The sequence below is a fragment of the Nicotiana attenuata genome, unplaced genomic scaffold, assembly GCF_001879085.1.
Source record: "Nicotiana attenuata strain UT unplaced genomic scaffold, NIATTr2, whole genome shotgun sequence".
Lineage (NCBI taxonomy): Eukaryota > Viridiplantae > Streptophyta > Magnoliopsida > Solanales > Solanaceae > Nicotiana > Nicotiana attenuata.
The window spans coordinates 159,047-183,479 of NW_017670793.1; the positions used below are offsets into that span (position 1 = coordinate 159,047).

General features: G+C 37.5%; 1 long non-coding RNA gene across 1 annotated transcript; it reads right to left on the reverse strand.

Moving 5' to 3' along the window:
- Positions 1–4,765: 4,765 nt before the first annotated feature.
- Positions 4,766–7,886, reverse strand: LOC109243379. Its single transcript, XR_002070560.1, has 3 exons — positions 7,787–7,886; positions 6,030–6,106; positions 4,766–5,180 (listed from the first exon to the last, which is right to left on the reverse strand). It is a non-coding gene; the product is annotated as an uncharacterized LOC109243379 (long non-coding RNA).
- Positions 7,887–24,433: the final 16,547 nt, after the last annotated feature.

The window sequence follows — 24,433 nt, forward strand, 5'->3', positions numbered from 1 at the left end:
AAGTCCAAAAATATTTTCGCTTTTCTTTAGAAGTGCTATTGTAAATAAATAAAAACTCATAAATTCAAAACATTTTCTTAAAAGTCCCTCTTTCGAAAATTAAAAGGCAACTTTCAAGATCCAAAAATATTTTCTTTCTTCTTTAGAAAAAGATAAAACAAATGAAAATTCCAAAAAAAAAAATCTTTTTTCCTTTTGAAATTCCTAAAATTCAAATCAAAATAAAAGGAATTTTAGATGTCTTTCTTTCAAAAAAAAATCGAAATCAAAAATCCAAAAAAAAAATATTTCCTTTCTTCTTTTAAAGTATTTCTTTCGAAAATTTCAAAAAAAAAAAAATATCAAAAATATGTTTTTCCGTTTCTTATAGCTTTCATAGTGTGAGTTTTATAAAAAAAAAAAAAAAAAAAAAAAAAAAAAGAGAGTTAGTTTATTTACTCTATTCTCAATCTTCCCGAACTACGCGAGATCTGATTCATGCTGCGTCATGATACGTAGGCAATCCCCATCGGATTCGATCATAGCTATAAAATAAACTGAGAGAAAAATAATCTGAAAAAAAAAGAAAAAAAATTGAGTTAAAAAAGAAAGAAAAAGTGAAAAAAGAGACTGACGAAAAAAAAAAAAGAACAGAGAAAAAAAAGAAGGCCAAAAATAAAAGAGCGGCAGAAACAAAATGAAAAAAAGATCAAGAGTGATTAAAGAGAGAGAAAAAAAGAGGTACATACTGAGAGAGTTAGTTAAGGTCGGGATGAAACATGCAACCGTTCAAACACATGGTAGAAACGTTTAACTGTTTAGGTGCATTGCATCCAAACGTGCGATTTCCTATCTGTTAAGCGTCTCAAAACTAACAAGGTTGTTGCGTGTGCAAAATAGCCAGGTTTTGGTGGTTGGTTTTGTTGGTAGTCTAGCCTCCCCTCCTTCACAAGATCCAAAGGCACAGATGCCCTCCGCAAGCAATCTACCAGTCATCGGTCCTGAGGATAGCCCGACATCGGCTATTCTGCAGCTAGAATCAGCAGCTGCTGAAGAGAATAAGATGTTGCGTCTCCACATATTGTAAATGTGGGACGCCTGGTCTAATGGTAGGGAACCGCCAAATGCAATCCCTGGGTTCCCTGAGTTGATCCCCAGGTCGGGTGAGGTTACCAACGCCCCTGTGCCCAACCCGTTCATCCTATGCGGGCACCCTCCAATGCCCTCTAATGATCCTGGCATGCCTTCTGTGGTTCGCCCCCAGGCACCGGCTTCAAGGGAACCGCCTCCAATGTTCATCTTTCAGGTTCCACAACTTCAACCAGAAATAACATATGTGACCCCGTACTCTTTAACTCAACCTCCGCAATATGATCTCTCAGTGGAGCAAGAAAAGGTTGTTAAAAATCCCGAGCAAGAGGAAATGGCTCGGAAGATGAAGAGCCTGGAACAAAGCCTGAAAAACATGCAAGGTCTGAGTGGCCAAAAGAGTGTCTCATACTCCGACCTCTGTATGTTTCCCCATGTCCACTTGCCTGTTGGCTTCAAGATGCCGAAATTTGAAAAGTACGACGGGCACGGAGACTCGGTCGCTCATCTGAAACGATACTGTAACCAGTTGAGGGGTGCTGGTGGAAAAGAGGAGCTGCTAATGGCCTATTTTGGGGAAAGCCTCACCGGAATCGCTTCTGAGTGGTATACGGATCGAGAAATTACCCATTGGCACGTGTGGGACGATATGGCCCTAGATTTTGTTCGCCAGTTCCAGTATAATGTGGACATCGCTCCCGACAGAAACTATTTGTCCAATTTGAAAAAGAAAACCGCGGAAAGCTTCCGCGAATATGCCGTCAAATGACGTGAGCAAGCTGCAAGGGTAAAGCCTCCAATGGACGAAATTGAAATGGTCACGGTCTTTCTGCAGGCCCAAGAGGCTGACTACTTCCAGAACATGATGTCTGTTGTGGGTAAGCGGTTCGCTGAGGCTATCAAAATTAGGGAAATGGTTGAAAACGGTTTAAAAACAGGTCGAATCTTGAGTCATGCTGCTTTTAAGGCCACATCACAGTCCGCTCAGAATGGTTCGGAGGGTTTGATGAACAGAAATGGGAGTGAAGAGGGAGCCATGATGCTTTCAAGCTCGAGGGGGGCCCGCAGGTCATTCAGCCAATCATATGTGCCTCCTATCATCCCACGACACTATTATCCCCTTCAAGATGCTGCTTATGCCGTGGCACCGCCTCCCTATGCGGTGATGAATGCGCAACCTTACCCGCGGCCATAACATTATATACAAAACCGAGCTCCACCTCCCAGAAATGCCCATCCTTACCAAGCTCCATATAATCCTCAACCAAATGATCCCCAATACAATCCTCGCCCAAGAGAGCCTTTCAGGTGAAGCATATTCGAGCTTGTTCCAAAAGCTAATCAGGCTAAATCTATTGCAACCAGTGGCCCCGAACCGGCCAAACCCCGAGTCCCCCTCGCACCGGGCTGATGCTAGATGTGAATACCATTCTAGAGCAGTGGGACACAGTACAGAGGACTGTTGGACCCTCAAAAGGGCAGTTGAAGATTTGATTGAAGCTGAAAGAATTGTTTTTCGGGATGAATAAGCTCCTGATGTGATGAACAATCTGTTGCCTGCCCACAACATTGGGCCAATAGTCGGAATGATTTGTGAAGATGAGGAATTATATCCGGCACTGAAGGCCATTGCAGCCATTGCCGAGACAGAAGAAAAGCCAAAAAAAATGGTCGTCAAGCCTGAAAGTTCCCCATCAGACGGGAGTCTCGGTAGCCAGTCTTGCTATCCTTTCTGCACCCGGATTATCTCAGGGTGTGATCCGAATGTTTTACTTTATTGTCTTAATTTTCGATGTAAACCCTTCTATCTTCAAAAATCAAAAAAAAATCAATCAAAAAAAAATCAAATGAAATTAATATTTCATTGTCCATAAATGTCTCTTTTCCTAATCTTGTCACTTTTCTTATTCTCTTTTTAGTTCTGTTAAATGCAGATTTCAATAACATGACATGCTTGCGGACTTCATGCCTTGATCCCAAAACGCTGTCAGACTTCGAAATAATGAATCAAGAGTCAAAAGGCAAAGAACATAAGTTTGAGGAAATAAAACAAAGAGTTGGAACAGTTGAAGGAAAATTGGCTCCAATTTGGAAAGGTCCATACATTGCAACAAGAGTACTGCCAAAAGAGTGCATTGTACTTGGGACACATCGAAGGAAATGTCCCTGAAACAACTATCAACGCAAATGCAGCCAAAAGGTACTACGTTGGATCTTCTATATAACATAAATGTTCTCCAGTTGGGATGAAGATGGCTTTTATTCTCGCTACCCAAACACTATCAACCCCTTGCAAACCCTTTGAGCCAGTTACTTTTCTTTGATTACCCTTTTTGGAACCTGAAAGTGTTATTGAAAAATAAAGATTGAAAAAATGAAATGAAGAATGAAAAAAAAAAAGAGAAAAAAAAGAAAGAAAAGAAAGATACAAAAAGAAAAAAAAGGTGGAAGAAGAGACAAAAAGAAAATGAAATGAAAAATGAAAAAAAGGAAAGGAAAAAGAAAGAAAAAACAAAACAAAACAGAAAAACAAAGGAAAGTCGAAAATAAAATCTTCCTGAGCTACGTTCGACTTGATTCCGAAAGGATACGTAGGCAACCTCTCTGGGGTTCAGTCACACCAAAACAAAAATCCAAAGTCCCCCAAAAGTGAAACTGGGGCAGAAGTTATAATAGTTCGACAATGATCCCGCCTGAAAGGTCCCAAAGTTGTAACTCAATCCAAATCCTTTTTACCCAAACTCTGTTCAAGTCCTTCTGATCAATCGGCAAAGAGGTTCAAAATAGGAGGATAGAGTAACTTGGATCTGATACAACAAAATGAGAGAAATAAAATGAGAGAGTCTTATTGGTGAAAACCCACACGGGCACCGTGAGGCGACAGTAAGCAAAGAAATCAAAATGAGAGAGTCTTGTTAGTGAAAACTCGCAAAGAGCACTATAATGCGATGGTGAGTAGAGAAATGAGAGAGCTCAGCTCGTGAAAACCCACGAAGGGCACCCCTGATCGAACAGAGGATCCTCACAGCCATCAGCACCGACAGAGTCCTGTCAAGGTTTCTTGATTTTGAGGCAAAGGTTGTGATGAATTTTTGAGAGTCGGACGGTTTACACAGATTAGGCATCCAGTCCAAAAGGCATGTCATGTTCATTGAAGTCCGCATGTACTCCAGATACACTACAACAAATTTGATTATTAGTGATGAATTATCAAAAGGCCTTTGGTGACAAAAAAAATTTTATCAATCTATCATCCTTAAAACACCGTCACTAATAGTATACAAAGACAACTTTGTGTTTCGTCACTAAATAAAGTTATATTAACTACGAAATCGTTTTTTGTCCCTAAATTAATAGAATTTATGACGAACTTGTTCGTCAAAAAAGGTATAAAAAAAATTGTAGTTGATAGTGCATTTTCGTCACTGAAAAGGTCATTAATACCGACAAAACTGCTTTGTCACTAACTATTTAGTTTAATTAGCAACGACATAAATTGTCTATAAAATTATATATATTTCGCAGTTGAACAATTGCAATATCGTCACTAAAGAATGCCTTTTATATACAAAAAATACTTTGTCCCTAATTGTATAAATTAGTGACAACTCTGCTTTTATAAACAAGGTTTACAACTACGTAGTTAAATTATAATTTCGTCACTAAAAATATTAATTTTACTGACAAAACAAAAACGTTACTACAAAATCATCATGATTATTGACAATTACAATTGTCCAAAATACAAAGATAATTCATTGTCAAAGAAAATATTATATTATTGATAAGGAAATTCTAGGCAAAGTCTATTTTTTGTCACATTTATGATGAACTAATGTCCTACAATAAAAATATGATTGTCTAAAATAGTGCAACATAATCAAATCACTGTTGCATCGATCTCCTTTCTTGTGAGTTCTTTCCACTTGTTTTGGAAGCGAAAGAAAATTTCCCGACTCATTTGATAGATACTGCTGATGGAATTGCTTTGATTGACCTCCATTTACCAACTAGGATCTCTACATCATCTTTTCTCCCAAAGATTTCTCAATTTCTCAATACCTTTATTCAAGCTTGTCCACAACCTTCCTTGATTCCAGGTGAATCTGCACCTATTTATATAAAAAAGTCAATTCAAAATACTATTTAACATATATATTAATATAGATATCAAAATGCAAAAAATATGAAGCATATATATTAGTAGTAATTTCTAAATTACAACTGAACTTTATCATTACAGCTTTAACATAAGTGAAAGTTCACCGATTCCCAGTATATCAACATAAAGTTTACATCACAAACTAATATATGTTGACTGTAGTCTGTTCATATATACGTAACTACTAACTATCAAAATGTAAGGCTTTCTCACATTAGAATCAAACATGCCGTGAATTGAACGAGCTATTACATGTAGTTATTATTTATATCCTTATTCATTAATTTCACTGATAAGAAAAAAGAAGATAGAAGTTTCAGAAAATAAAATCCAAGCAATCCTTGAAAACATCATAGAAACAAGGCACCCACTTGTATAACAGACAGCTGTGATTAGGCAATAACACAGATTAAGTAGCTAGAAGGTCCTTTTTATCAAGAAGCTAGTAGACAAATAGCTTGTGAAAATCCAAGTCTTCTTTGGTGACTCATTTATACATGAACATATCTAGCTTTCCAAAGGTCGAGAAGACACGAACATATCTAGATTTCCAAATTAGGAGAAAGAAAAAGTAGTACTCTGTTAATCCCTTATACCAATTCTCAGTTTTGAAGGCACTTAAAACATTTAACAGTCAGATTTCCATAACCCCTCTTCTACTTATAGTAGCAACTACATATGTTTAGCAATTATTTGGTGATTAATATATATATATATAATCAAATCAATACTTCAACTATGGACACTATATCAAATTAAAAATAATACTCTATAGAATAGTAACTTGTAATAAATTTACCTGAGTGATTAGAGAGTTGGAAAAACTAGGTGGCAGTTGACCCCCAAAATGTTGAACAAGAAACACATTTATTGGAGCTGATAATAACAAGAAAAACAGAATGATTAGAATATAAAAATCAAGAACAGTAGGAAGCTGATAACAATACCTACACATTTCACTTGAGCATCAAAATGGAGCCGATAATGGTTTTCTTACTTATCCCTACTTCCAAGCATCTTACGCATAGTGACTTTAATTTTTCTTCATTGCAAATGTAACTACAGTTGTTTGTAAATTATTACTGCATATAAATCACATAACCTGAGTATAAATCCAGAAACATTAAAGTGAAACAAAAATTGTGAGGGGCTCTTGGACTTGTTATATTTTGTTCACCTTCACTTCCTAGGAGACTAAATTGGAAGCAACTATTTCAATGACTGTAACTAATGATGCAAAATACAATAAATTTAGCGGAAAGAGGACTTAAAATATTAATAATAATTAGCCACTTCCAAATCAATCTTTTGCATTTATACCCTATTTTATGCATTAGGCAGTTAAAAATAGAAAAATGGAAGAATAAAAATAGCATTTTTCAAGAAAACAGAGATACAATCCGAAAAGATGCATCTGAAAGCACTTGATGATTAAGAGATAATCCAATGGTGGTGGTGAGCTTGTAGAGAAAAAGTGTGATAATAACTGCTGCTAAACCTCCTCCCAATAGTGCCGAAGGATCTCAAAGATGAGATTTTCTCAAAATATTATCTTTTCCTTCTAAAGATAATCCTGATATGAATTGGTGATTGGTGTTAACTTTCAATTGTAATCTATAGCTAGACTACTAAGCTTATAGAGAAAGCTGTCAAAGGAAGACCAATGGCAATTCAACTCTGGCTTTTAGGATACCTGATTCCACGTTTACTAGATAAGTTACCGAAGATATAACTATTATAGTTCTAACTTTTCTAATATGGCTGACTAGTACCTAGTAAAGCAAAGCACTTGTCCTATTCACATAAGAGCATAACAGAGAAATTCTTAAAATTAGCATCAACGCTCGAGTCATGTTTACTCTATTCCTCGTTTTCTCCAAAAGCAAGATGGTTATCATAAAATTACTTACTTACTGATGGTTAACAAAACCCAGGTAAGTTTGTGAATAGGAGCCAATTGAAAAAATGAGATGCACAAGATGAACAAAGAATCACAAAGAAGAAAAGGAAAACCATAAAGGAAAAAAAGGGGCAATAAAAAAGAAGATTTAAAGGCAATCAATTCTCAGCAAAATTTTTACCAAATAAAAATCTTCTAGCAGTTAAATTTGCCACTTGATTTAAAAAAGGGCATTATGCAGAAGTTATTAGAAATTCACACGGCAAGAGCTTAATTACATATTTATTTTCATATATATCATCACAAAACTCAGTTGCATAAACACCACTACCTTTCTAGCTTTGAAAAAATATTACTGCCAAAATCCATGTTTCAGAAGAAATTACATCCGGCGAAGCTACACAAAGCAGAGTTGTGTTTCACAATGATGTTTTCTCCTATCTCATAGCAGCATAAGACGTCAGTAAAACACTTAAAATATGCTATTTAAGAATAAGACATTTCACTTATAGACAATGCACTTGGTACCAAATGCTACTTAGTTTTCCGCAGAAGCACAAAATGGTATAAATAACACAAGAATTTACTGAAGCAAAAGAAAAACAATATAATCATGAGAATTAAAAGCAAATATTCAACTGCAAAAATGAAAATACCTTCTGCAAACGTTAAGTTGCTCTTAAAGAAGTGGTTGTCCATTAAGATACAAGATATAAAAACCATATATGCAAACGTTGACCTTGATTTCACTCACGACAACATGAACATATATCCATAAGTATCTAGGAAATATACCCATGTCAATGGGATAACAAAATATTGAAAATCTGAAATAACAGTAGCTAGGAACAATAATATTGTAGCATCAAGTTGCTAGCCTCTTTTCTCTTCCTTGTTCTCTTCTTCTTCTTCTTCTTTTTTTTTCCTTCTCTGTGTTTTTTTTTCTTCTTCTTTTCCGTAGCTTCTTTCCCTTCCCCAATCCCTTTTTGCTTTGTAAAAATTGCACGGGGCGCCCTATTTGGTCGCCCCCATTTAACCCATACCCATTTTTTTAAAAACTTTTAACTTGTACCCACTTTTTAAATAACTTCAACCCCCTTTCTCCTCCTCCTTGCTTTGCAACTCTCTCGAATCATACACAGGAGAATCTGAGCTAAGAACCTTAGGACGTTCTTCCCATGCAGTGATACTATATAAATGAACACTTTCTTCCTGGTCTCTCAATACCATTCTCCTTTTACTAGTTTTGTTTTTTGTTTAACTGGACTCTAACACCCACAGAAAACAACAAGGATCTGCACAATCTCCTGAATACTTCAGAACATAGAATCTGGCACTTTAAATTTTTTAACCTCTTTTTTCTCCTCTATTTAGCTTCATCTGACCATGAATAACCACAATGTCCAAGTTTGTTCTTACTGCTATAAAGTTGTAGTATTAATATGCCTTGTCATTGTAGTCTTAAAGAAAATAGAGTGGCTCGATCTCCTGTCATTGTATTCAAAGATACTATGATAATTTCTGTGTGCAAAAAAAAGATCTCAAAATTAGTTACTCATATGTCTTTTACAAGACAAAGCACGTGAAGAACCCTACTTGTTTCAAGTTTGCTGGATATTTCTGGAATCCGAGATCATCTGTATTTTCAAGTGAATGTACTTGCAGCATCAAAGTTGATCAACCGCGAAACACCAAAAACAGTAGTGATTCCCTCAGAGAGCTGAAGTTTGTCAGTTACAGCTGAAGTTCGCCCGTTACAAAAATAAAAACTTCAGCTCTAGAGCTGAAGTTCGCCAGTTACAAAACAAAAACTTCAGCTCTAGAGATGAAGTTCGTCAGTTACAAAAATAAAAACTCGCTAGTTACAAACAAAAACTTCAGCTCTAGAGCTGAAGTTCGACAGTTACAAAACAAAAATTTCAGCTCTAGAGCTGAAGCTTACAAACAAAAACTTCAGCTCTAGAGCTGAAGTTAGCCAGTTACAAACAAATTCAGCTCTAGAGCTGAAGTTCGCCAGTTACAAACAAAAACTTCAGCTCTAGAGCTGAACTTCAGGCCCGGCTACTAGAATGCTGAAGTTCTGCGTGATTGCCTTTGCTACTTCAGCCCCGTATGCTGAAGTTATGCGAAAAAGCGGGTACGCTTGTAATTTTTTTAGCAAAGCAGGCACAAGTTAAAACGTGACACAAAAAGCGGGAATAGATGCAAATGCCCCTTTTGCTTTTGCCTTTGGCAGAATGTATCCTATGTGCTTCAGCCCTTTTGTGTCCATTCTTTCTTCTTCTTTTTTTATTTATTTATTTTTGTTTTGTTTAGTTAGTCATTTTTTTTTAAACTTAAATTATTTATTAAATACCCCATATGTCCTCATTTAAAATATTGGGGGTATTACATCCTCCCCACCTTATGAAATTTGGTCCCCGAATTTAACTCAAGTACGTACCTGTAGACTGAAACAATGGGGTACTTGACTCGCATAGCATCTTCTATTTCCCAAGTAGCTTCTTCAACTGCATGATTTTGCAATAAGACTTTTACGAACTTNCAAAACAAAAGAGAAATTTTGATCTGTGAAAGAAGAGAGAATCTTCAGTTTCTCGCTCCAAAGTTTCGCAAACCTTTCTTCATCTAGCTTTTGTGTGGTGACAATGTCACGATGGGGGGAATTCTGAGAACCCCGAAACTTTGATCGAAAAAGAGAGGGAGTTAGGGTTTGGTTAGATCTGTAGAGTTTAGTAGAATGAGAGGGAAAGGGGGTTGGGAAAAAGAAATGAGAGGGAAAGGGGAAATAAAGGCCCGCCAACTAAAATTAGGCAAATGATTTTATTGCAGGGGTTTATTTTAAGAAACCTCCAAAAATTGCACTAGAATAGCCAGGATATCTGAAACGCCAAAAGCCCAAAACTGAAGCAATTTGGTAAAAATAGCATGGTATAGCCAGTTTTCGGACTGGTCAATCAAAAATAGCCAGCGTTTACCAAGTCAATGAAAAATAGCCACTATTTTGCTGCAATAGAGACCGGTCCAGCATAATATACTGGAATTCGGTGCACTTCTATATGAACTCCAGCATATTATGTTGGACCGGTATACTTTGCTGGATCCAGTATAATATAGTGGAGACTGGAGCACCATTGCTCCAAACTCCAGTATATTATACTGGACCAATATACTTGCTGGAACTCCAGTATATTATGCTGGAGTTCTAGTGTACTTATGCTGGAACTCCATCATATTATGCTGGAGTTCCAGCGTACTTATTCTGGACTCCAGTATAATATGCTGGAGTTCAAGTATACTTATGCTGAAACTCCAGCATAATATGCTGGAGTATTTTCCGGGTTTTGAACAGTATTTTCGCTCAAAATCTTTATATAAAAAGCGGCTAAATTTCGATTACATTTGAAATTGGGCTATTTTTGAACGACCAGTTATAAATCTGGCTATTTTTTAAATTTACCCGCAATTTGCGGAGGTCACTATTAACCTCTGCAATAAAACCACCCAAAATTAACCCTTTTTTGTAGTGATTAAATAATATATGTGATCAACAATTTTATTTTTGTAGCTAAATAGTATTCCGTCAATGGTGTTTAATATTTTTTTAGTGGAAAATCTTATTAGAAAAAGTTTGTTATAAAAATTTGAATATCATCCCTAAATTAGAACATCCAAATATGAAATCTAATATTTATCACAAAAAATGAGTGGTTTGTGACGAATTTTTAATTGTAGCTAGACACTATATTTTTTTGAGACAAAACCTCACCGTGGCTAAATTAAGTATTATATAGGGACAATAGAATGATCGTCACAAATTATCTACCTTATTAGTGACAAAAACTATGGTCACAAATAAGTACAATATTTTTGTAGCTAAAGTTCGCATTATTTAGCTACAAATTTTTAATTGTTGCTTTTTTAACAATTTTTTTGTGACGAAACTTTTTCGTATGTAAAGTTAAGCATTTATTAAGATAAAAGATATTTCGTCACAAATGGTATACAATGTCAATGAAAAAAAAGTTTTGTCACTAATAATATTATCTTTGTAGCTAAATATTTCTTAGTAAATGGCGCCAATTCATTTTTTGGTGGGAAACGTTAGTGGACAAAAGTTTGCTACAAAATTTTGTATTTCGTTACTAAAAGTAAGTGACTCGTGTATTTAGGCACAATAGGTAATTTTTGTCACGAAAAGTTAATAATCAGTGACAAATTTTGTGTCATATCTAAAACTTTTGTAGCTAAATATCACATTTGTTATAGTGAGGAAAGCCAAATTGATCATTAAAATTCTGGAAATTCAGTTTGATTAGACTTCTCTTTGACCCCTGAAAAAGCTGCCGTTACTTATTAAATGTCTAATTCTCTTTAAATACACACCATCTCTCCAGTCTTCATCATAATTCCTAAACCGTCAAAAACTCTTCTTCACTTCTAATTGCCATCTTCTCCAAAAAATTCCCAAATTCTTTCAAGAAATCGACCATCATGTCTAACCCACAAGAAAATCCTGGAACTCCTCCACCACCATCTCCCTCAAATTCATCCTCATCTACTCCCTCCAGTGTATCTCCAAAGCCTAGGCTACGAAGGCAGAAAATGCTCGCTCGAAAAACTGTAGCATCTGGGGCTCTGAGGAAGGCTTTAAATGAAAGGTTGAAAGCAAGCGAAGTGAATGAAAGCCCAGCTCAAAATTCCGACTCCAGCTCTAAGTCTGAATCCTTTCAATCTGCGACTGAGGGTGAATGACATGGGTCTTCTAACTCTGAGAAGACTCAACAATCCCCTATTGAGGTAAGTTCATCTGGGATTGAAAACATAGAGACTAGGTTTGTTCTGGTTGGTCCCGTTAGGGATGTTGAAGTGCCTGAGATTCGTAGGAGTGGAGGTAAAAAGAATTTTGAAAAAGAAAAGGAGAGAGAGGGTGCATGTGGTGATGAGAGGGGAATTGGGAAGGGAGCAGTTCTTGCTATATGTGGGGTTGCACAAGAGAGATTAGAAGAGAGTGGCATGAAGTCTGGGGGAAGCGGTTCTGGGGAAGCTGCTGAGGGGTTGGTTCATCTGAGAAAGCAAAGAGATGAAACTGTTTCATCTACTGAAGAAACCTTGGATGATCTAATGAAAAAGGTTGGGGCAAGCTATGACCCAAAGAAACGCAGAGCTCCCACAACAAAAGCCCCAACTGTTCCCAAGCCTTCCAAGAAAAGAAAAGCTTCATCCCCAACACCTACTGCCTCTTCAGTGCCTAGGGGAAGAGCCACAAGAAGCAGGGTAAAATAGAGTGAAGTTGATCTACAAAAAGCCTTAGAAGAAAGTAAGAAAAAGAAAATAGATAAGGGAAAGGGAAAGATTGTAGAGTCCTCAGAGGTTGTTGAGGAAGAGGAGATGGAACTGGTCCATCAAGAAAGGGGTACAACAGAAGAGGTTCCTACATCCAAGCCTAAAAAGCCCAAGACTTTCTCCAAGAAGTCTTCTTCTACACCTGTGTCTGCTGAACCCACACTAGCCAAGAGGACAAGATCTGCAGTGAAAGCTAAACAAACAAAAGTTTCATATGATGATGATTGGAGTGGAGAAGAAGAAGAGAATGAATCTGAGAAGGAGCAGGACAGGTTTGCCATGTTTGGCAGAAGGAAAATTTTAAAAGGTAGATTGTTGAAGGACCTGGTGGAACCGGGGATGATGAGATTGGTAGATTCTTTAGCTTCTCAAGGATGGAAGGACATGGTCCTTCAGATGGATGGTAAGCTAGCCAGAAATGGGCTGATTGAATTTATGGCAAATGTTGCTGTTAAGGATGGAGTTGTGAGTAGCCTGGTGAAGGGAGTTTAAGTGCAGTTTGATGCAGTGAAACTGGGAGAGATTCTGGACATACCCTCTGAAGGTTTTGATGACTATACTAGGAAAAGGTGGCCATGCCTGGACTCCCTCCCTACTGCCCTTGAAATCACCAAGAGGTTTTGTAATTCAGAAGAAGTGAATGAAGCCAGGGCTGTGCAGAAAAGTGAGATGAGGCCTGAGCACAAGGTTGTGTTTGAGTTTGTCAACAAGTGCTTATTGCCCAGACAGGAGAGAAGGCACACTGCTAACTACATGGACCTGGTTCTTATGGAGTGCCTGGAGAGAGGAAAACAAATCAACTGGCCTGCCCTCATTGTCAAATTTCTAGACAGGGTCATAAATGGCTCCAAGGCTCATGCTACTCCATATGGCATCATATTGACCACAGTTCTGGATAGGCTAAATGTGCCTCTGAAGAAATGGGAAATGGCCTCGAGAAAGGAACACTTTGGCATCAAAACTCTTCTTGCCTGTGACAATCCAGTCCATGCCATCCCAGTTGAACCGGGTTCATCTCTGAAGACACCCATCAACAGCAAAGTTAGGACTTTTGTTTAGGAATGTGCAGCTAAGGATGCTGAAATTGCTAGGCTCAAGGCTCGTGTGGTTGAAGTGGAAACTGAGAGGGATGGTCTTAGAATTGAGCTTGCCAAAGAAAAGGAGAATCATGATGGAATTCTTCAGAACATGCTGAATCTTCTTCAAACTCAACCCTCCAGTTTCTCCAAACCTTAGGATTCCTAGCAATTGTCTCCTGAACTTGTCTAGTACCCCCAGTGACCCAGATTAGGGATTTTTCTATTTTTTTGCTCATGGTTGAATGTTTTTCTTTCTTTTTATGGATTGTTGGTGGCAACATATCTCTATCAATGACAACTGCTGTTTTCTCTTGTTCAATGATTATTCTGACATTGATAGTTTAAATATGTTTGTTAGATTACTGATGATTGCACCATGCTTGCACTTGCAGTTGCCCCAGTGGCCATGAGTATTTATTAATATCTGGGATTCACATTGTGTATGCAACTTTCGATGATGCCAAAAGGGGGAAGAGACATTGTGCTTTACATATTCTGAAATAAGTGATGTTTATAACCTAATTAACCTGGTCCTTGATGATAAGTGAATTTTCTAAGTTTAGTGTTGATGGTTAAGCTGAGTTCTTACAGGTTTCAAATCAGTAAATCACACAGAGTTTGTCATCATCAAAAAGGGAAAATTTGTTGGCCAAGAACAGGTGAAGTTTTGAAGAATGACAAATGAACTAAGTCATGTACCAGGTCCATCGTGTAAAGCACAGTCATGATCAACCTATACATGTGAGATGCACGTGAAGGAGATAAGCCCTACTGATCAAGCAACAATATTTCCTGATCTGATCGAAAAGGTTGCATATTGGGTTAAGGGGAAAAAGTCTCCTTATATGAAGAGAACACAATCCGGATAAAGATAGTGTTGGAGTTTGAGATCTTCAAGGACTCAACTACGATAGAAGATCATCAATTGAGTATCAATCAAACTCTGATTACTAAACCTATTAAAAGACAGTGATTGTTCTCTTTTACAGGATTGCACATACGCAGAAGTTAAACTAAATTGAGAGCAAAAGAGCAAGGCGATTTTGCAAGTAATTTATGTGAGATTTGAGTGTGCACTCCTGAAGCTACTTGAACGACATAGAGAAAACCAATTCCATTGTGTCTTTCTTTTATTCTAGTTCAATTGTAGTAGGTGGTTTAAAGTTGTACCTTTAAGCCTTCATAGAAGCATTTGTATTAGGTATTTAGAGTGTTCAAGTTATATGTTAACATGAAGTTGTCGCAACAGTTGAGGTTGTGTGCTACAACGGGATTAGAGTTAATCCTTAGGTTTACAAAGAGTTTTTGTAAATGCTGTTTTGGCTCAGTGATATTAGTGGAAGTTTGGGAAAATCCTACTGAGTAGTAGGTCGTGGTTTTTTTCACCTTTTGAGCCAGGTGTTTTCCACGTAAAAATCTTTGTGTTCTTTATTTTATGTACTTATTATTCCGTAAACAGTAGTAGTTAGTACACCTAGAAGAAACAGGTTCTTCTAGAGCGAAAATTGTACCACACAAATCACCCCCGTCCCCTCTTGTGTGGTATTGACGTTTAGAACATCAAGGGCCGACCACGACGGAATTTCGAACAACCGACCCCATGCTCGAGGACTGCCGTCCCAAAAGCAAACGGAATGAAACTGCTAACATTTCGAGAACATAAGACCTTAAAGGCAATCCTCGACTTTACGGGCCACAGCCACCCCACCCGGGGACTGACATTTCGGGCAAGCTCGAAGTGAAACGGAAGATAAGCCTAAAGGGCAAGTTCCAGACTAAAAAGGCTACAGTCAGATTAACGCGGATCGGAGACACCCGAAATCCGTAACAGACACAAAAGCCCAAGGTCTATCTTAACCTAAACGGAAGCATATCTCGAACACTCGGGGACTACCTGCCCGAGTTATCTAAACAATAAGACCTCAAGAGGCACCCCCGATATACAGGCCAAGGCCATCACATTCGGGGATTAACATTTCGAACAAGTTCGAAGTGTTATCGGGAAACAAGTCCAAAAGACATACCCGAAGGCTACGGCCATATTAAATGGCTACGGCCATATTAAAGACTACGATCATGTAAATGGCTACGACCGAAATAATGCGGCTCGGAGACGTCCGACTTCCGCCATAAATTAAAGGCCTTAAAATAATTAGAAAAATCGGTTAAACTCGGCTAGCCTCGGCAAAAGCAAAAAGGGCTTCGATAAAATCAGCCCTCGAATAATTTAAAGGCTTCAATATTTTCAGCCTTCGAAAAAACCTCAAGAGGTATTCGATTATCATTACACAAACAAGTTACTAATAAGGTTCCGATATGTCAAACCCTCAAAAAACCCAAAGGGTACAAAAAAAGTCTTTTAGCCGAAAGAGCGAAAAATTATAGCCACTTTAGAGGCCGAATTGGCCCGACTTAAAAAGCCTGAGGGCCGATATATAAGAGCCTAAGGGCTAGTGTAAAAAAGCCTAAGGGATAACTTTACTTCGAGTTCGAGCAAATACTCACTCGATTATACAGCCCACGGGCTATCTTAACCCGAGTTCGAGCAAACCCTCACTCGGGGGCTATCTATAAAGCCTAAGGGCTAACTTTACTTCGACTTCGAGCAAATCCTCACTCGACTACGCATCCCACGGGCTATCTTAACCCGAGTTCGAGCAAACTCTCACTCAAAGACTATCTATAAAGCCCAAGGGCTAACTTTACTTCGAGTTCGAGCAAATCCTCACTCGACTATACAACCCACGGGCTATCTTAACCCGAGTTCGAGCAAACCCTCACTCGGGGACTATATATATAGTCTAAGGGATAACTTTACTTCGAGTCCGAGCTAATCCTCACTCGACTATACAGCCCACAGGCTATCTTAACCCGAGTTCGAGCAAACTCTCATTCGAGGACTATCCATAAAGCCTAGAGGCTAATTTTATCTCAAGATCAAGCAAATCTACTATTGAGCTTATGAGCTACTTAAAACTCATGTTCAAATGGTCATTCTTGGTCCGTTGATCAGAATCATTCGAAGGCAGCACTTATTGTCGATCAATCTCAAAATAAAGGCAAAAGGTTACGGAAAGCATGAAGCCTAAGTAGCACTATCCTTATCAATAGAAGTGTCATCATCCTCAGAATCTTATCCACCGACTGATTCACTAGAGTTATCGGAGTTTTCCTCAGGAAAGGCCAGCTTCGAAGCTTTTGTCCTTTATCGCCTGCATCACGACGATGGTATCATGATAAGTCCGGGTAAAGATCAAGGACTCAATTCATTTCTTGTCATTACACTCCAAGAAACACGGGGACTATCTCTATACGGTCGAAATCCGGTATGCCCGATTTCCCCTGCTTGAGGGGTAGCTTAAGCCCGAGTTCAGGCAAGGTCAAGTTCGAGTTCGATGAACCAAACTCGAGCTCGAAGACAAAGTGCGATGCCTGGAGATCTAAGTGCTGGAGGGACATCGGAGCCGAGCTCAGGCTCGAAGGTAGAAGAAGAGGCTCGAAGACATAAGTGCTCGGGGAACACCAGAACCGAGTACGGCCAACTCCAAGACAGTGTCGTTATGAGTTTGTTACAGAAGGACAAGATTCCCGCCACGTCCCCAAGATCGTGGCGTAAATTTCCGCATGGATCTGTACGAATACGTACTAGACGGTTATACAGCTGTCCCAATAAGATTCTTTAATGAAAATAGGAATATACCTTATTTAGGATTCCCCTATTATATAAAGGGGATCTCAGTCATTTGTATCATCACCTAACCATTGAGAAAAGAATATACTCTCTACTTTTTGCCTACTGTTCATCAAAATTGTCCTTTTGCTTTACCGTTCTTACTTTACTTTTCTTGCTTGATTATTCTTACTGCTCTAAACTCACCTCGAGGTCACTAAGCTCGAGGTCACTGCTGCTGAGTTATATTGGTTTGATTTACTTATTTCTTTCATTTCTACTTCATATTTTTTGATTATTAATTGGTATTGAATCTAATCACGTATCTTTAAAATCACAAATCAAGTTTAATTGTTACTCGTATTTTCGAGCTAAACAATACTAAACATGCTCTCTATTATTTTATTTTATTTTTTTAAAAAAAATTAGTAGTTGCACATATCTGAAAAACTGAAAGTTTTTGCAAATTTGACTTGATAAAAGTTGGAGTACGTAAAGCTAAAACCCGATATATAGTTGACTGTGATAGATAATTTTTTCTGTATAATCTTTAGAGCAAAAATGATTTAGGTGGCTGGCTCGAGTAAACTGGTTTTCTAAAGTACCGTGAAAAGATTTTGAGGGAAACAAATAACTTGATTTTTGCACTCCTTCGAAAAATCTCTTTCAAACAACTTAGTAGCTGATTATCACACACGGCGACGGAGGCAGAATTTAAACTTTGTGAGTTTGGGGTTCTAGATATCTTAAGCTACTGGTTTTAAAATAATTAGCGTTAGTACCCGTACGATGTGCGGATAATATTATGATCATGTTAAATTCTATAAATTAAAAAGAACAAAGTATATGAATAACTATTGACATAAACTTAAATATTATAACCCCATATATAGTCGGTGATACTAACAAATAAAAATACAATATGATTCAAAAATAAATACTCCTTGATAAATACTCCTTCCCTTTTCAATTTGCATAAAATATTTTTCTTATTATTTGTTCCAAAAGAATGACACATTTATGTATTTGAAAATAATTTAATTTCAAATTTTTATTTTACCCATTTTACATATAATGAGAAGTTCTTACATCCACACAAATATCATGGCCCCACAAAACTGTTAGGATTATAAGTTTCAAAAGTCTTCTTTTTCGTTCTTAAATTCCGTGCCAAGTCAAACTATCTCATCTATATTGAAACTGAGTGAAGTCACACTATATATAGTAATAACTAATAAAAATACATTTAGTAATATCTTAATTAAAATTATAAAAATATATTATATTATTATCTCAACATAATAACTTCTCACATCAACATCAACTTCTACAAACCTAAAATTACACAATGACAAATTAATATATACATACATGATCAACAACCAATATATTCTAACTTTTGGGAGTTACCAACTTATAAAACAGTTGGATCGTAATTTGCTCAATAATTTTGTTGGTTACCTCAATTTTAACCACACAATTAAAATCACTTTGTTTTTTTAACAATTTAAATGATACCTTTGGGATATAGTTAAGATTAATATATTATAATTAAATAAATGTTAACCTTCTTTAAATTTTTTCTTTCTACGATGCACATGTACTAAAAAAAGATGAGTTCTTACATGTAATTCTTAATTAAATTAATCTTATCTTGTGTAAATAGCAATCTCAAATAGTGCAATTATATTCCTCTATGTGTTTACACACACACACACACACACACACACACACACACACATATATATATATATATATATCGACCCCATCGGTTGCTCGATCAATTGACTCATACAATTTGACAGAACACAAATATCAACGACGGGCTAAAAAGTCATTTTCCATTCCTGAGCCATTAGAGAAGAATCTATCCTCCCTTCTTATCTATGTTAGCATAGCAATTGCCAGCACTAATAGAAAAATAAAAAAATAAACAAATGTATGTATTACTTAAACAATTGAGATAAAAAATAAATTATAAAATATTGGATAATTAATTTTACCGTAAGGCAACACAATTCCTTTATTCTTTGAAATTTTATGATTGATCAACTACCTTCCAACATTGTTGGAGTTGCTTTAAGATTGATAGAATCGAACTGTATTTATGTGACCATTCTCTTTTTGAGAATCATTTTAAAAGTATTTGACTCCAAACCATGACTTAGCTCATTATTATTTTAAAAACTTTCTCTTCTCAAAGATCAAATAAGTCTTATCATTATGTACACATCTACTACTGAAATTATTTAATTACATATTTTTTTCTTCTTTTTTTGATTCCTTGTTCATTGTTAGAAACTAAGTGTCCACCAGACTGTATAGAGAACCAGGTTCTCTATGAGTTTCCACTGAAAATACTAATGAACCAAACTGTATAGCGATCTGGTCCTATATCAGTTCTCACAGTGCTAACTACTGAACCAATATGTAAATGAGACACAGGATAAGTTCTTACTGTATAGAGAACTAGATTCTCTATCAGCTCCCACTGTAAGCAACAGACTATAAAACCAACCAGTATAGGGAATCAAGCTCTCTAATTGATCCACAGTAACTCGGCAGTAAGTAAAGAACACAGGATTTTTACGTGGAAAAATCCCAACTCAATGGGACAAAAACCACGACCTACACTTGTAGGCTTTCAACTTCACTAACTTGTAAACACCTATTACAAGCCACTTTGTAATGACTCTATTACAAAGGATTCAACTCAACTGACTTGCAGTACTCTAACCACAAGCCACTTTGTGACTCTCTAGTTACAAAGACTTTAACTAACTTGTGATACTCACACCACAAGCCACTTTGTAATAACTCTATTACAAAGACTTCAATCACTCTAACTTGTAATAACACTATTACAAGCCACTTTGTAATAGGCTTTACAACTCGACTAACTCTAGCCAAGACACAAACTTAGAGGGTTTGTGATTTTGGGTTTCCTAAAACACAGCTTCTAAGAAAGCAAGATAGGAGTTACAATTGAAGAACAAATAACAAAGACTCAACAAACCTAAGGACTTAAGATATCTTCAATCTTGGATCCGGTCCTTGATGCTGCAGTAGCTTTGTTCTTGAGAGAGGTTGTGGCAAGCACTTGAGAGAATATTTTTCGTTTCAGATTTTGCAAGTGTTGGACACATTGTCTTGTACCTTGCACCAGGTTGTTATACTACAAAAGACATCACCTTAGTGATGTCAAATCTTGGTTAGTGCATGTCTCTTCTCAATGGGAAGTGACTGCTGCACTGTTTGTTGCACTGTTGCGTGTACAGTTGCAGGCAGTCACTTTCTACAGTTGCTTTCCAGCTGTACAGTTGACTTATACTTCTGTCAGGGGAACACCTAGGTATCAGGTCCCTAATCTGTTTCCTGTGAATCTAAAGGAGCACTGCCCCGATTATCTTGAGTCGATTAACTTGAATGATTGTACCAGGCATGCTTCAGGTCTTTTATCTGGTTCTCTCATGAAGTAAGTTGTTTCACCTTCCTTGATTGTATTTATACGTGTGTGACATCACTTACAATGATGTAAGCAAGGTAGGTAAAGCAAGGTAGGTAAAGAGCCTTCCATAGAAAGTTGACTGCTGCACTGTTCTTGTGCAGTAGCGTATGCAGGCAGCAACTTTCCTGTTGGAGAGTTGACTTCATACAGTCTCCTCGGGAACTGGTAGGGACCTGTTCCCTCAGCTGTTCCTTCCGCTCTGAAGAGTTGAGTTATATCCACGCTGGATCCCAACCTGGAACTTTGTGATCTCAAGGTCTTGTAAATGTGTAACAAGTTCCTTATCTAGTTCTGGATGGTAAGTTTGTTAGATCATCAAAACATAAAGTAAAGTACTTATGCCCAGGGTATTTGTAACTTATCAATTTTTCCCTTTTTGATGACGACAAACTTAGAATTGATATTCCCCCTGAGAACCAGATCTCCACATTGTTCCCCCTACGAATCAGCCATATTCCCCATGAGAACCAAACGTAAGGAGCTGATCGCAACTGGTTCCTCAATACTGTTTGGCAAATAATCAAAACTCAAAGTACCATAACTTATCAATTTCCCCCTTTTTGATGAATGACAAACTCAGAATTATTCCCCCTAAGAATCAGATTCCTTACATGCACTGATCACATCTGGTTCGTACCCAATTCGTTGAGAACGTTTGCCATCATCAAAACATGACATAGTGTAACTTAGATCAATTTCCCCCTTTTTGATGATGACAAACCCGAAATTATTATTCCTCTTGAGAACCATATTCCTTACATGTTACCTTGCGGATGAGACCTATAATCAACATATTATCAGCAACGTTCCCCCTGTGAAGCAGAGCCATCTTTCATGCATAACACAACATATCAATTCGATTTTGTTCCTCCCCCATGTTGACACCTATATAACTTTCATGCACATCTATCTTTCACCAAGCAGAGCTAACTTTCACACCCATATTGACACCTATATAACTTCCCCCTTTTGGCATCATCGAAAAGAATAACAGAAGTAGCACAACCAAAAAGAAGTTCAGCAACATTAACTCAGGCCACTTGGGCAACACAACATAAACAATAACAAGAACAACAAGTGAATGTCAGTGCACAAAATAGAGTGATTTCCCATAGTGGAGTAATTATAATAAAAGCACAGTAATTTCAACAATACATAATATGACAATTTAAACTACTGAAGTACCAATGTCATCAAATATAGGGATCAAAAGAAGATAAGAGTTCAAGGGAATTTGGAAGGAGTGAAAGACATGGATCACTGGGCAGGAGGAAAAGTAAGGGGCTAAGGCCTTGATGAGCTTGTTCATTCGTTCATTTACTCTCCTTTGATCAATGATCATCGGCTCTCTCAGTTCCTCCACATGTTTCCTCAATCTTTCATTCTCACCCTTCAACTTAGCATTCTATTCTGCCAAGGGTCCTCGAGGACCAGGTTCTTAACCTATCTGAGTAGGTTGAACCATCAATCAGATCACCAAGAATCTCCCTAAGCTTCGTCTTATCAAGAACAGACTCAGTCCCATGCACATATATCATCATAGTATCACATAAAACATAGAAGTTTTTACTTCTTCTTCAGAAACATTGGGACTTGAAGGAACAAATAGGTGATTCTAGTTTTGGAATTCAACAATGTCAAGAAGTTCCTCCATTTTTTCAACAATATCAGAGTCAACACTCTGCCTTACAACACTTTTTGAGACTTTAAAGTCTTCTCCCTCCAAACCTAATGGCTCAACCTTTTGCTTCTGTAAGGAACCAGGTTCCTCACTTACACTACCCTTTCTATCCCTGAGCAGCCATGTATCCCTCTTCTTCTTCTCAATCTGTTTACCCTTATCAGCTGCTGCATCTTTCTCAGCCAACCCCCTTTTTTTTAAATTCTTTCTCACAGGTAAAGATTTTATTTCATTTTCTCTTCCACAATCACATCATCAGGTCACACCACTTCATCATCAATCAGACTACTTTTCATCAATCCATTTTACTGGATCGGAAGTTCGTTTATACACAGAACTCAAAGAAAAAAAGATCATCATTAAAATGAACTTCATGAGAAGGACTTGAGGGATTAGGTTACTCATTCAGTCAAGGCTTCCACAAATCCAGCAACAACTTCAGCCTCAGGCTCTAGGATATTAGATCTACCCTGTTCCCTTTCAGTTAAACTTCCATCAAAATCTACCAAAGAATTCTTGGGGTTTTGATTCTGATGGAGTTAGGGTTTTGGAAAGTGAGAGAGTTGGGTTCACTTCTGGCATATTTGGAAAGAAGGATTATTTTGAGACAAGGTTGATTTTGGTTTTAAAGAAAAGAATCAGTTTTATTTGGGTGTAAGATTGAGAAGTGCCCTTTTTTGACATTTTGGACTTCAAAAGTTAGGAGGAGAGGCAGGATAAAGGCAGAAGCAAATTAATGATATGACGCTTCAGCAGCTTAAAAAGGCATATAAGTATTGAAGAGACTACTAACCCGAGTCACAGGAACCAGGTTCCGTGACGGTTTTTGAAAATTTTGAGCAAAGACTCCTAGAAGTGCAATGTCACTCTTACTTGTGTTTGTCTTGAGACTGTCATATGTGTATACCTGTAACAGTATAGATTTGAGTTAGATGTCGCCGAAAAATACTTTTTAGCATTGTACCTTTCCTTCTTAACAGCCAATCATCGAGGGACCAGATCCTCAGTTGAGCTTGATCAACCCCAACTTCAGACGATTTCTTTCAAAATGTTCCCTACTCAGCGCCTTGGTGAAGATGTCTGCTACCTGATCTTTCGTGTTCCAGAACTTTATACAAATCAGAACCTTTTCAACATTGTCCCTTGGGAGTTTGCTTCACTTGTCAATCTAAGAAGAAATTCAGTTCCCCCATCATACTCATTTCTAACTCACTTTCCATGAGTTTTGCAAATTCTTCTCACAAAGAGTCAACTGTTGCTCCAAGGATGATGCCATCAACATAGATCCGCACAATGAGTAGGTTCCTTCCTCGTTTCTTCAGGAAAAGGGTGTTGTCAATTTTCCCTCTTGTAAAGCCATTTTCTAGAAGGAATTTTGACAACCTTTCACAACAAGCACGGGGGCCTGTCTCCTATAACAGTTCTGTCAGCAGGTCGTGGAACCAGGTTCCACACACTGCTCCTCTCAAGTTGACGGAGCTCTTCTTGCATAGCTGCTTAGATCTAGGTTGAATACCAGAGTCTAAGGATGTGATTATATTTTGAAGGGGTGTGGACTCTTTTGCTTCTAGTTGGACACTTGAACTTCAGAATTTGACGGACCAGGTTCTTCCTTATGTGAATCATCATTGACATCAACAGAATTATGACTTCCACTATTGTGTTCTGCATCAGGAGTTCCTAATGCTGCATCTCAAACTCTTTCTTCAGCTTCAGTGGCAGTAATTGGGGTACCAGGTTCCTCTTGAGAAGTGGAAGAGGATGTGACATTGTCTTCACTTGCCTCCTTCATCTGGCTGATCATATCAGCCTTTCCATTTGAAACATCAGATATTTCCCTTAGCACATGCATCACACACTCTGTGCTTTTTGAAGTTTGACTTGAGCAGACCACGAACCAGGTCCTTCTTGACTAATTTGTTCAGCAGCGTGAAACTTGCATGACCCAGCCTTCTGTGCCATAGCTCAGCATTATGATTAACAACACTCAAACAACCAAGATCCCCTTGTCACAAATTT